We start from the raw sequence: 13,018 nt of genomic DNA on the forward strand, positions 1-13,018 counted from the left end.
AAACAAAACAAAACCCCAGCAATGAAAAACATGCAGGGAAAAGAAAACGAGTTGTGCTGGGCAGTGGCTATTATACATTGAAATAACAGCATTACTGCTGATGATAAGGAGATGGTTAACAGGTTCATTAATCAGTTCTATAATTGGTTTGATTCATTATTGTGAAATGTGGAACATTTATTTAAGTGTACTTAAGTACAATCTTGAGGCAGCCGGCTTCTCTATATATATAATGTTGTTCAAATCAGTTCCACCTCTATCAGATGCAGCAATAAAGTACAGTACAGCTTACACATGAATGCATCAATGTATGCATAATAATAATACTAATACAACAATATAGGATATTTAGTCTAATAATATAACGGTATGTATATACTGTATTTTGATTAGGTTTGATTTCATATTTATTTGGATGTTTTGTTGGTCTTGTTTTCAGCTGCACATCCTTATTCATAGCCTTCATTTATTAGTTGATCACTTGTATTTACATTGTCTTTTAATTGAGTGGTTTGTGTGCGACACTAGTGTCCTCTGGGAATATGTTTTTGTTTCTCTTTATGTTACTGCTGTTGTGGAAGTCCTGTGCAAAAGTTGTTGGCACTAAATGTAAAGTGGGGATGCCATATCAATTAACTTCATTCTTCAAGTTCAGTAAACTGAAGAAACCTATCAATAGTTTGACCACACTTTGCATTTAAAACAGTACCAGTTCTCCTTGGTACTCCTGCATACAGTTCTTTAAGGTATTTGGCATACAGGTTGTTCCCGATGTTGGAGAACTTGCCACAGTTCCTCTGTGGATTTAGGCATCTCAATCACAACTGCCTCTTCATGTAATCTCAAACTGACATGATGATGTTGCGCTTAGGGCTCTGTGGGGGGGCATTCCATCTGTTGTAGGAATACTTGTTCTTCCGGTTGCTAAAGACCCCTGGCTGTATGGTTGAGGTTGTGTCATGCTGCAGGATGAGTTGTGGATCAATCAAATGCCTCCCTGATGGCATTGCATCACAATCTAAACATCTAAAGTGCCTAACTTTTCCACAGTAATGTGTATGATATATTATTTTTTGTTGCCTGTCTGAGTTGTGTTTATTTTGTTAAATGTCACTGTGCATGGGCAACCAAACCACCTTTGGGTATTAATAAAGTTATCTAATCGGGACCACCCAAATGGAAGGTAAGTCCCCACTATGTAGCTGTGTGAAAAGTGAAGAGTCCTGCACTGGTCACGTTTTGTGAACCTGCACCCGCCCGTACCCACTGTAATGCTGTTACGTAATTTAATTACCAAATAAAGGTAACTGTAATCTGTTACAGTTTAGGGGGGGGTTTACATCTGAGGTCAGACCTTAAAGATTTTGCTCAAAAGGAGGGTTTTTTACCCTCATTTTTTAAATTTAACATGTAACTGAATACATATATTGCTGTTTTGTAATTCTTTTGAATCAATATATTTTTTACATTTTGTAAAAACATGACTTGGGCTCATGTGGAGCACACATGGATTTAAATGGTGTCACAGTTCCACAATCTACATGAACTAATGAATACATTTTCAAATGAGAGATAAATCTTGCTTTCTAAGAAATGATCTCCCTTATAAACCATGTCAGTATCCCTGAAAAACACCACAACTTAAATTTTTTGGTGGGCTAAATGGGCACACTTACCCTAACAGCTGAAAACATCCATAAGAATATTAGAAAAGTAATAAGTTACAGTACCAGTCAAAAGTTTGGACACTCTCATTGATGTGAATGGGAAGCTGTGTCCAAACTTTTGACTGGTACTGTATATTACTTTGATTAAGTTATTAAAATAATAATAATAATAATAATAATAATAATAATAATAATAATAATAATAATAATAATAATAATAATAATAATAATACATTTTATTTGAAGGCGCCTCTCTGGGCACTCGACTCGACACCGTACAATTAATAAACGAAAACAGTAAACAATAAACAAAACAATAAGAAACAAAACAGATAAAAGACAGTGTAGAACAGACAAAACAGAGTAAGGTGAGGAGAGAGTTACATTACTTATTATATTTTAAAATGATTATATTATGTTATTATATATATATATATATATATAAAATAACATAATAATATATATATTATATATTATATATATATATATATATATATATATATATATATATATATATATATATATATATATATATATATATATATATATATATATATATATATATATATAAAAAGGTAACTAGTAATCTGTAACTATTACATTTCCAAAGTAACCTTCCCAACCTGAACCCGTGCGCAGGACTCTGGTCCCTACATACATACGTGATCAGTGATACAGGGGCAGGAAACACTCAAGGCTGATTTCACAGTGTCCGGAATCCAAAAAAAGGGTTAACGACGTCATCTTGAGTGACGCACCAAGCAGCCAATCAGAGGCCGGCTTCTACAGGCTGCCACTGCGTTGTTTTCGGGAAAGGGGACGAGGCTTGTCAGGAAGGGTTAGTGAAGAACAGAGAAGGACTACGACTACGCTGAAAGCTATCGAGCATCAAGAAATATAACGGAATTAACCAACCCCTTCTCTTTTGGATACTGGATGTAGCTATTTTTAAAGTTGTTTTTTTACGGGAAGTGTTGACACCAAAGTAGACGAGAAACGACATTTTAAATCCTTGTTGAGAGGAGCTCCAACTTGGTCGAAGCGTCAAATGCTGTAACTGTGAAACGGAAGTGACTTGCCAGCTGTCTGTCTGGCTAAGCTTGCTAGGTGAGTAAAAAAATGACTGTCCGTGAAAAGCTCTTTTGTGGCACAGTTTCTGCCCTTTTTCTTTTACTTAAAAAAAACACATAATCGTATGCCATCTTCGTTGTTGGCAAGTGTGAAGATCCTGTTGGGTTGTGTGCTTTGACTCCCCAATAAACTGGCTAGCAGGCTAATGCCAACCAACCACGGTAGTTCACTTGGCTTGACAGTAGTAAGATTTACATCCATGTTCACTATCACAATATACACACATAGATGCTGTTCTGATGTTAAGTGTAATTAACATTTAATCTGAAAAAAAAAAGATTTCAATTGGCTGTGAATAAGGTAAGGCCAAAAAAAAAAAAAAAGTAAGCATCTTAAAACTAAGCTTTACTTATTCTAACAAAGGTTTGATTCAATTTCAAGATAAATACTATATTATACATTTCACAAGTTTTGTAATAAGTTTTTTGTTGTAACTTTGTCCACATTTAATAGGACGAACTTTTTTACTCTACTGCCCGGACGGGAAAGTTGAGAAAGCGAAATAGTCAATTATTCTTTCATTTCTACTAAGCAAGTGTAAAAGAAAAGAGAAACCTATTCCTCATTTTGTCAGCAGGACGTTGACGTTGTCCAACATAGTAAAAGATGGCTTTAAATGAAATGGTTAGATTTGTATTATTGTTATTTTAATTGGAAATATTCACACATTTACAAGACGTCTGTTTTGATCACAGGTGTCACTGTTGTATCTTCTACCTGCAATTAGAGCTGTAACACTTACTCTATTAATTGATTAGTTGATTGATTGACATTTTTTTGGTAATCTTTTCATAATTTTTCAAGCAAAAAACAGCATGTTTTTTTTCAAAAGTAACTTTGAATACCTTTTGAGATTTTTGATTGTTGAATATTTGAAGATGCCACCAGGGAACTCGTGATACCGTCACTATCAACTAAATGAGCAGATAATCATCAATCGATTAACGATGATCATCATATTAATATAATGACCACCGTAATTAGTATGAGTTGATAATGTTAATAGTAGTCATCAGCTGCTGCCCCACCCATAAGGAAAATATTGCAAAAGTCCTGCCAACAAGCAGTAAAGTTGAAAAAAATATGTGCTTCCTCCTGGGCCCAACAAACACACACACGCACACACACAAACACACACTCACTCTTCAACTGTAAACTCTTTGAATGTTTAAAGCATTTGAACCTATGTTTAATCGTCATTTTACTGTTTATTATATCTTCATATGAAATATCATTTCTCACCCAAAACGTAAGCTTACTATTATTTAAAGGGAAATTGACATTTGAAATACTTAATGTTAAGCATAAATGATAATGAAACTGACATAATGCAAATATAGATGAATAATCAGATTTTATTTTAGTGTAGGCTTAGATACAGGATAAAGTTGAGCTTTAGACCTCACTGCATGAACATGATATTTAACATCAAAGAGTACTAGATTATAATTTATTTGACATTTCCTTGTAATAACCAAATGACCTGTGTGACGTTGCTGTTACTGCTTTATAAGCCTGTTTCCTGCCCACAGTAGTGTCATTTCAGTCCCAGGTTTTACGTCTCCAACACACATGATGTAGCCATGTGTGTGGCCAAACTTTGCTGAAATGTAATGAAAACTATAACACATACATATGTATATATTTTGTGATCATCTTCCCATGCAAAAACTTGTGTTGAATTTAAGTGAGAAGTGCCCCATCGCCAAGTTAGAATTAAGTTTGTAAAATTCATTGAAAAGTAATATTGAATTGACACTTAGATTATTTTTGTAAGGAGATTCAAATCAGGGGTAAGTAAACATGTAACAAAACAGCTTAACATATATTAAGCCAATTTCATCAACTAAAATCTATTAATCAGTAAAATTACCTGTTTATGTTGTTACAACATTAATATTCTTAATTTAGTGTTAATACTATATAGTAAAGTCAGTATCTAAATTCTTGATATGGTTGTTGTGGTGAATATTGAATATATTTGAATTTAATATTGAATACATATTGAATTTGATTGTTTGCCCATTTAATGAACATCATGAAGAAACTTTTGAGCAGCTTCCTCCTAAATTTCATTCTGACTAAGCAACAGAGGTTATATCAATATGACAGTGAGGTGCTGATTAAGAATAAACACACTAAACGTCAGTATGCTTATCTGGGTACCGAATCCTCAACTACTGTTACATAAAATGAGAAAAGTCATCAGTATAGGATCACAGTAATAACACTGATTACATGTGCATGTTTCAGTGGATATCTAGCAAGATAACCATAATTAAGCATTTTATATGTTATGTACAGTATGTGTAAAACTTGTATCAGGGTACACGTTTTGAAAACCTGGATATACTATCTGGAGTACTCCCAATAGAAACTAGTATAGTTGGGTTTATCCAGGCTGGAAAAATGAGAGGCTGAGGTGAGAAGAGTAAAATCAGCACTTTTTAACATCAGTATTTATTAATCTTGACAAATAATGATTCAAATAAGTTGTTTGTGTATATTTTATATGTTTAAATTATGATACGAGCTCCTAATTTACTTGAGTCATAGCTATATTATTATTGATTTATGTAAATTATTAATGAGACTGTAGTTAAGCATGAGCCATGTGTAGCTCACGGATATATAAACAGCTGTGAGTTAAACAGTTGTGAGTTAAACAGTTTTTACAGTCAAAGTAAAGATGGATTTCAAAGACGACTGGACGATGCTTAGGGTTGATTCATGATTTTAATATATTTTTTAACTTATACATATATTTTTTTAAGCACAAGACAGTTCAGCAAGAATAAAAAATGACCATTTGCAAGGTTATCATAATCCTGCATAATGGAAAATACAGGTAATCTGATACAGATAAGGGTTTTTCAGCGCTCGATGTTTCACTAAGGACACTCACTGCACACTCTTATTAATTATTCATCTGCTGCTGTTTGTGTTTCTTGACAAGACATCAGCCTGACATCTGCAGACAGCTGGCTAGCTAGCATTAGCTACCCGCTGGTACAGACAGACTGAATTCTGCAATTTCAGCCCAAAAATAAATCTTTAAAAAACAAACAAATGATATGACAGTGAAATTCATTAATCTCAATATTTGGCTTTATCATCAAACATAAACTAAAAGTTCAGATCAATGTAATGTCTTTTTTCAGTCTGCATCTTAGATGCCACTCTTAAATTACAAGCTAGAGCTGGCTAGCTACCTTAAGTCACTACATTCCCGTAAACTGCAGCAAGTGTGCATATATTGTAATTCACATTAGAATACAGGACCATCAACACTGACTAAAATCATCCTTTCTGTGCATGTTGTAGTAACTCTATTTTCATAATGTGTAGACAATTCACAATGGTGTAAAAACAAATATTAATTATATTAATTAATCAAATTAATTTGACTTATTGCCCAGCCCTAAAATTTAATTGACCTGCCTTAATTAACACTTACCTGGTTATAAGGACTCCATTAAAAAAATGGAATAGTTGTTCCAAAATGGCCCCACTCGAAGATGCAGTAAAAAGACGGTTGTCATGGAGAAAAGGAAGATGCAGTAATGGTTTACGTTTGGGAATAAAGTTGCACCCTTACAGATAGTTTTTGATAAATGTCGGAAGTAGTGAGAGAGAAGTGAAGATAGAAAGTTTGCATACTTTCAGTGTTCTGAGCCGGTGGTTTGAGAGAGTTAACAGGTGTCGGAAGGCGATTTTGTAACAGGCTTATTTTTATGTGGATTTAAGACATAGTTTGCATATTGTTTCAATTTTAGTTGCCGGCGGTGAGTGCACTTTCTATGTGTGTGTATCTGTGACGGAGTCATCAGTCTGACCATCGAAGCCCCGGCGCAGTACCGTGTGGTCCGCTGCTGTTGTTGTACACTTATTTTCACCCTAGTTTCACTAGTGGTTTTATAAGCTGCTGCGAGGTCTAGCATCAGTCATTTTACCTTTTCAAAACAAAGGCATGTAGACAAGGCAGGGATGTCAGAGTGATGTCATCAAGCTAGGGAGGGGGAGGGGCGTCAAACATCCTTTTTCAGCTGAAGTTTAATTGAAAATGTTTTGTAATGATTGTAAAACGTCAGCATTCAAAGCACTGGTGTCTGAACAGTGCTACAAGTCTCAACCAGTCCCGACCATGTCATTTGTTTGAAGAGAGCTTTATAAAGACTCCACACCAAATTTACTAAGTATATATATTTTGTATTTAATAATAAATAAGCAAAAAATAACACATTGAATTTGAATAGAAAAGGGGAAGAGTGTGGTAAATTGCCACAGTGAGTGATGAAGTTATTCACTGTAAAACTGACCAATGACTCACTGAAAATCTCTTCTCAAGAATTTCATCTGTGGCAAATCTGTATGAGTAATGTTGACTTTGTGGTAATGGTCCATTTCCAGTCTGACTATGATGCTTATCCAATTGCATTTTTTGTGTTTGTTTATTTATGAGAATAAAAATTAATAAAGATAACGAACAAATCAAGAATAACAGAGTTTCTAAAAGAAGTAGGAAGAAGAAGTTCCTTCCCCTTCCTCACTACTCCATGGTTATGTTTGAGAATTAGCACACACTAATATATGTATATAATATAATATGAACATAAATATAATCAGGTTTAACTTAAGTGTGTGAAATAGGTTGAATTGAACAGTAAAGAATAGTTTTCCATCCCAATGAATGAGTTGAATGAGCTTGTCAGCTGAATAGGAGGTTAACAGGAGTTATGACAAACTAGAAGAGAAAATGACAAGAGTGACGATGAACATCGACTCATCATGTTGTCAGTGACATGTTACAGACCTAGTGACAACTTGTCATTAGGTCTGTAACTTGGGTTTAGTCCCTGAGTTCATCAAAATGGCTCTTGGTCCCCTGGGAAAGTTCCTGTGATGGAAACGTCCTATTTTTAGGTTACTGGGCTTAGGATCAGTTTCTCTTTCTCCCTGTGGCTCTGGCCAGCACTGGACCCAACTCAGACTCTTTTCAGTTGAATCACATTTGGCTTTTCAATACAAAGATTCGGCCATTTGTTTCTTTCTTCTTTTTTTTAAAATAGACTTTCTGGCAATCAGAAAAGTTCAAAGTACTTTATTTGTCATTGTTCCAAGAACAACGAGACAGCACAGCATCGCTAGAAAATAGGTAATAAAAGTTAAGAAATTTACAAGAAAGGAATTTTGAGCATTAGAAATCAATAAAAGACATCAGCATGTAATAAAATATGTGAATTGTTGGCGAGTGAGTACAGAGTAAATGAAGAGAGGGAGTGGCGGTAGGAAGAACAAAGCAGACTTACAACATTCATAAGATCAGGGAACGATATGCCCCTACATCTGTATGAGACACATTTAACTGCCATCCATATCAGGCTAATCTGTTGAGGCATTTTAATCTCCTGGGAAGGTGTCCAAGTTGTCTCTCATCTGTGATTGGAACATTGAGTGGAAAAAAGTTGCAGGGTTAGATTTTAGTCAGTTACGGTTCTGTTTACAGAAAACTCTTGACTTTAACTTGAAATGTATAATGTATGGTGTAGTACAAAGTGAAGAGACATGGACAGAATCAAGTATCACTATATTTTTGACCAAATACCTCGATATCGATATTGCAGGAGTAATGTAGAGATGATTCTTGATTCTTTCACAAAATATTAACACTATGACTTTTTTGATAAATAATCATTGCTAATGTGGCTATAATGACAAAGGTAAAAAAAAAAAAAAAGAAAGGAGGAGGAGCTAAAATAGTCATTTTATGTTCAGAAAATTACATAATTTTACAGTAATGCAGCATATAAAACCAGGAAAAGACAACACTGATGGCATATCACGATATTACGATATCCAAAATCTAAGACAATATCTAGTGTCATATCATGATATCAATATAATATCGATATATTGCCCAGCCCTAGTATAACAAGCTAGCAAAGCACTGTAAACAGAGTCGCCTTGCTTTGCATACACAGTGGTGTCCGCTCTAAAGGGAACTACTCTCCGAGGACTGCCGTTTCTAAACAAGCTGACCATGATCTTCATGATGTATTGGTTTGGCTATGCACATGAGATTTGTTGACAATAAGAACAATATAGAAAATTGCCTTAAAAAGCTACATGATTGATTTTAATGTTGTCAATGTACCATTAAGTGCAAAGCAACACTGTGGGTGAATGGATCCAGTGTAGACACTTAAGCCTGTCACGATAACTACTTTTGTAGACGATATATTGTCCCAGAAATAATAAGCAAACGATAGTATTGTCATTTTAAGAATTTTTTCTTTGCCACTGATATAATGATAATATGATAGCATAATAATGAAGTTACACCCTTTCAAAGAGCAATGAACTTTAAATTCTTAAGAATATATTCAGACAATGTGGTATGTGACTCATACCTCTGACAATGGCCGAGCAGTATCAACCTCGGTCATGTACTGTTAATGCCATAGAAGCGATGCCGCTCGTGATATGCACAGTGAAGAAAGGCAGCGACTGCTTACTTAGGCTATTCATGTAGCTTAGGAACAGCGCCACCTTCCCCCTTTTCAAATTTTAATAGCTGGAGTAAAAACTGAGCGTCATGTTTGAGGTCAGCAGAAATGATGATGGTGATATCCATGTATCATACAATAAGACAATATATGTAACTATTATACCCGTAATAATTTTAAACATCTCAGTTACAGTTTGGTCTAATCTACAGAAGTTCAGTGATTTGGAGTGCGTTGTCATCACGGTTTTTTTAATTTAGCACCTGCACATTTTGAGAAAGCTGTAAAAGGTTTGTTTCTATCGCTGCAATATTATCCTTATGGATTATCTTTGTAAACAACCTACTAAACCTAATTAGGGCCTGAGCACTGACCAGTCAGTGAGGGACCTATTGTTATTGCCAGGATTTTTCTCTTTTATTATTATTTTCGTTCTTCTTCTGCCAAAAGGATCGCATTTTTGGTGGCCTAAACATACATGAAAACTCATGAAGTTCTGCATTCACGTCACATCTGGTTATTTTATAATTCATTGTGATTGGACGCAAGTGTGGTAAGGGGGCTCTATAGTGCCCCTAAACGTTATAGCTCTCATCGGATCATGGGGGAATTAATTTTGTGGAATTTTTTTACCCAACAGGAAGTCGACCACTGTGCATGGTGTGCACCACTTTTCATCTTTCCAGATCCAGATTTCATTTTTCCAGATTACTTAGTAAATAGATTACTTTTGGGAGAGTAATCAGATTACAAGTAATCACATTACTTTTGGGAAAGTAATCAGATTACAAGTAATCACATTACTTTTGGGAAAGTAATGAGATTACAAGTTATCAGTTTACAAGTAATCAGATTGCTATTTTAATCTTATTTGTGTTTCCTTTCCTTCTAAAAAAACAAATATCCTACAAATATATACCCTTTTTAAAACAAAAGTAGGCTAATTTCTATTTTTTCAAATAGCTGAGCTTCTCCACAATCTTTCCATATACATAGGCTAATGGTAACTGCAGAGGTACCCACTGGTGTATGACCACTCCTGGTTGGAAATCACTGAGCTAGGCTAGCTGTTGAAACAATAATTTGCCATGGCTAAATAAATCACATTAAGGTCCCTCTCAGCTAGACTGAAATGTTAAACCACTGGGGTTTAATTCATCCAATGAGATTATTTCTGATTGGCCAACTGTACATTCCTTCAACAAATCAGTGCTTTACTGCATGTCCCTACTGTAGACCATGGGCCTATACTGTTTGTGATAATGGTTGATAATGAAATATTATTAATGACAATCATCATGATTTGATATGGCAAATTGATAATAATTGTGCAAGATAAACATGTCTTCTGTTCAGCCTTTCCAATTTGAACCTAAGCCCGATGTCAGTGAGGAGAACAACACAGCTCCAAACAGATGAAAAGTTCAAAAAAACTTTCTGATTAGGGATTCTGTTTGGGCGTGGCAGTGCTGACAATTTCCTTCGCCATTCCATCCTTCGCCAAAAAGAAGGAAATCCTACAGACATCGTCCGATCTACACCAAATTGATCACGCATGTAGAGGGTCCCGCCCTGAACACGTCTATGCATCAATACTGTGTCATATACACAGCGCCACCTACTGGACACAGGAAGTCAGCCTCATATGACAAACATTATCCGATTTATATGAAATTTACAGGATGTGTTCTCCACATCACATACTACAACATGACATATAATTGGTGGGTGCTCTCTAGCGCCACATAGTGGACACAGGCAGTGATATTTCACCACATCATGCGAAGTCAAATAAAAGCCTGCGAATGAAGACGTCTACCTGCGCGCCCTCCGACTGCGCCACAGCCCGACATGCATTGGGGGGGCGAGGGCCCGTTCATCGCTGCTTGCAGCTTTAATTTTAGTTGTCTTTGTGAATCTGTGCAGCAGCATATATGTAAATTTGTTATCTGTATCTTTATGTAATCTAATCTTCCTTTTAACAATCTTAGTTTTCTCTTTTTCCTTTGATTAATATAACTCTCACACCTCTCCATCACATCTTAAGTTGTCTATATGTGTAAAGTCTGTATCATTACGTGTAAACTAATACAAATCTAAATCTAATGTAATTATCATGACAGGCCTATAGACACTGATGAAAGATATACTGCTAGTTTTGTGCTGTTGATGTAGTGCTAATGCCATGCAGCTGCTCCTACGCAGCAATGATCTGTCTCAAACTTCCGTGTGGATGTCATGATCTCTTTCGAAAGGCTGACGTCATTTCACTTGCACAAGGCCGTGTGAGACATCACTATTCGGTGAGCGTCTGTGGGGCTCTGCTAGGTATAAGTACTGTATGAGTCATCAGATTACTGAACATTGAACTCAGAATCTCTGCTGTTTATTGAGCTCACCACACAATCATAGACCCTTTTCTTCAGAGAGTGTAGATTATAAACCAAAGGTAGCTCAGTTAGACATTATAGTTGGGCTATTCTGATGAACATGATATCAAAAGCTATTGTTTTTTAAACTTGCCTGAAGACTGATTGGAAATATAAACTAATACTATGAATGCTGCTTTATGTAGTTAATTGTAAAATAGGGTAGTTTTGGGTGAGAAAAAATTAAAAAAATAAATTATGTCAAATGTAGGGCTGTCAATCAATTAAAATATTTGTGATTGATCGCTTAATTGTCATAAGTTAACTCATGATTAATCGCTAATTAATCACACATTTTTAATATTTTTCTTAATGTACTTTAAAGGGATATTTTTCAAGTTTTTAATACTCTTATCTACATGGGAAAGGATACATACAGTTGAAACCAGAAGTTTACATACACTGTATAAAAAGACCTTTTTTTTCTTACTGTCTGACATTATATCAGATGAAACTTTTCCTGTATTTAGTCAGTTAGGATTGCCAAAATTGTTTATATTTGCTTAATGCCAGAATAATGAGAAAGATATATTTTTAGACATTTTTGTATTACTTTCATCAAAGTCAGAAGTTTACATACATTTCATTAGTATTTGGTAGCATTGCCTTTAAACTGTATGACTTGGGTCAAATTTCACAAATGTTCTATAGGATTGAGATCAGGGCTTTGTGATGGCCACTCCAAAACATTGACTTTGTTGTCCTTAAGCCACTTTGTAACTAATTTGGCAGTATGCTTAGGGTCATTGTCCATTTGGAAGACCCATTTGCACCCAAGCTTTAACTTACTGGCTGATGTCTTGAGATGTTGCTTCAATATTTCTACATAATGTTCTTTCCTCATGATGCCATCTATTTTGTGAAGTGCACCAGTCCCTCCTGCAGCAAAACACGCCCATAACATGATGCTGCCACCCCCGTACTTCACAGTTGGGATGGTGTTCTCAGGCTTGCAAGCTTCCCCCTTTTACCTCCAAATGTAACGATGGTCATTATGGCCAAACAGTTCAATGTTGGTTTCATCAGACCACAGGACATGTCTCCAAAAATTAAGGTCTTTTTCATGTTGCTTTTGGAGTAATGGCTTCTTCCTCGCTGAGTGGCCTTTCAGCCCATGTCGGTACAGGACTCGTTTCATTGTGGATGATGACACTCTCTTACCAGTTTTAGCCAGCATCTTCACAAGGTCTTTTGCTTTTGTTCTGGGGTTGATACGCACATTTCGCACCAAAGCACGTTTGTCTCTGGGACACAGAACCCGTCTCCTTCCTGAGTGGTATGATGG

General features: G+C 35.5%; 1 protein-coding gene across 1 annotated transcript in view; it reads left to right on the plus strand.

Moving 5' to 3' along the window:
* The first annotated feature begins 2,523 nt into the window (after nt 1–2,523).
* Nucleotides 2,524–13,018, plus strand: part of jak1 (Janus kinase 1) — a 41,863-nt gene continuing 31,368 nt past the window's right edge. The window contains exon 1 of the mRNA XM_062424538.1: nt 2,524–2,774. The gene's annotated coding sequence lies outside the window, so the exon portion shown is untranslated. The remainder of the gene's footprint in view (nt 2,775–13,018) is intronic.

This window comes from Scomber scombrus, chromosome 8 (assembly GCF_963691925.1).
Source record: "Scomber scombrus chromosome 8, fScoSco1.1, whole genome shotgun sequence".
In the NCBI taxonomy this organism is placed as follows: domain Eukaryota; kingdom Metazoa; phylum Chordata; class Actinopteri; order Scombriformes; family Scombridae; genus Scomber; species Scomber scombrus.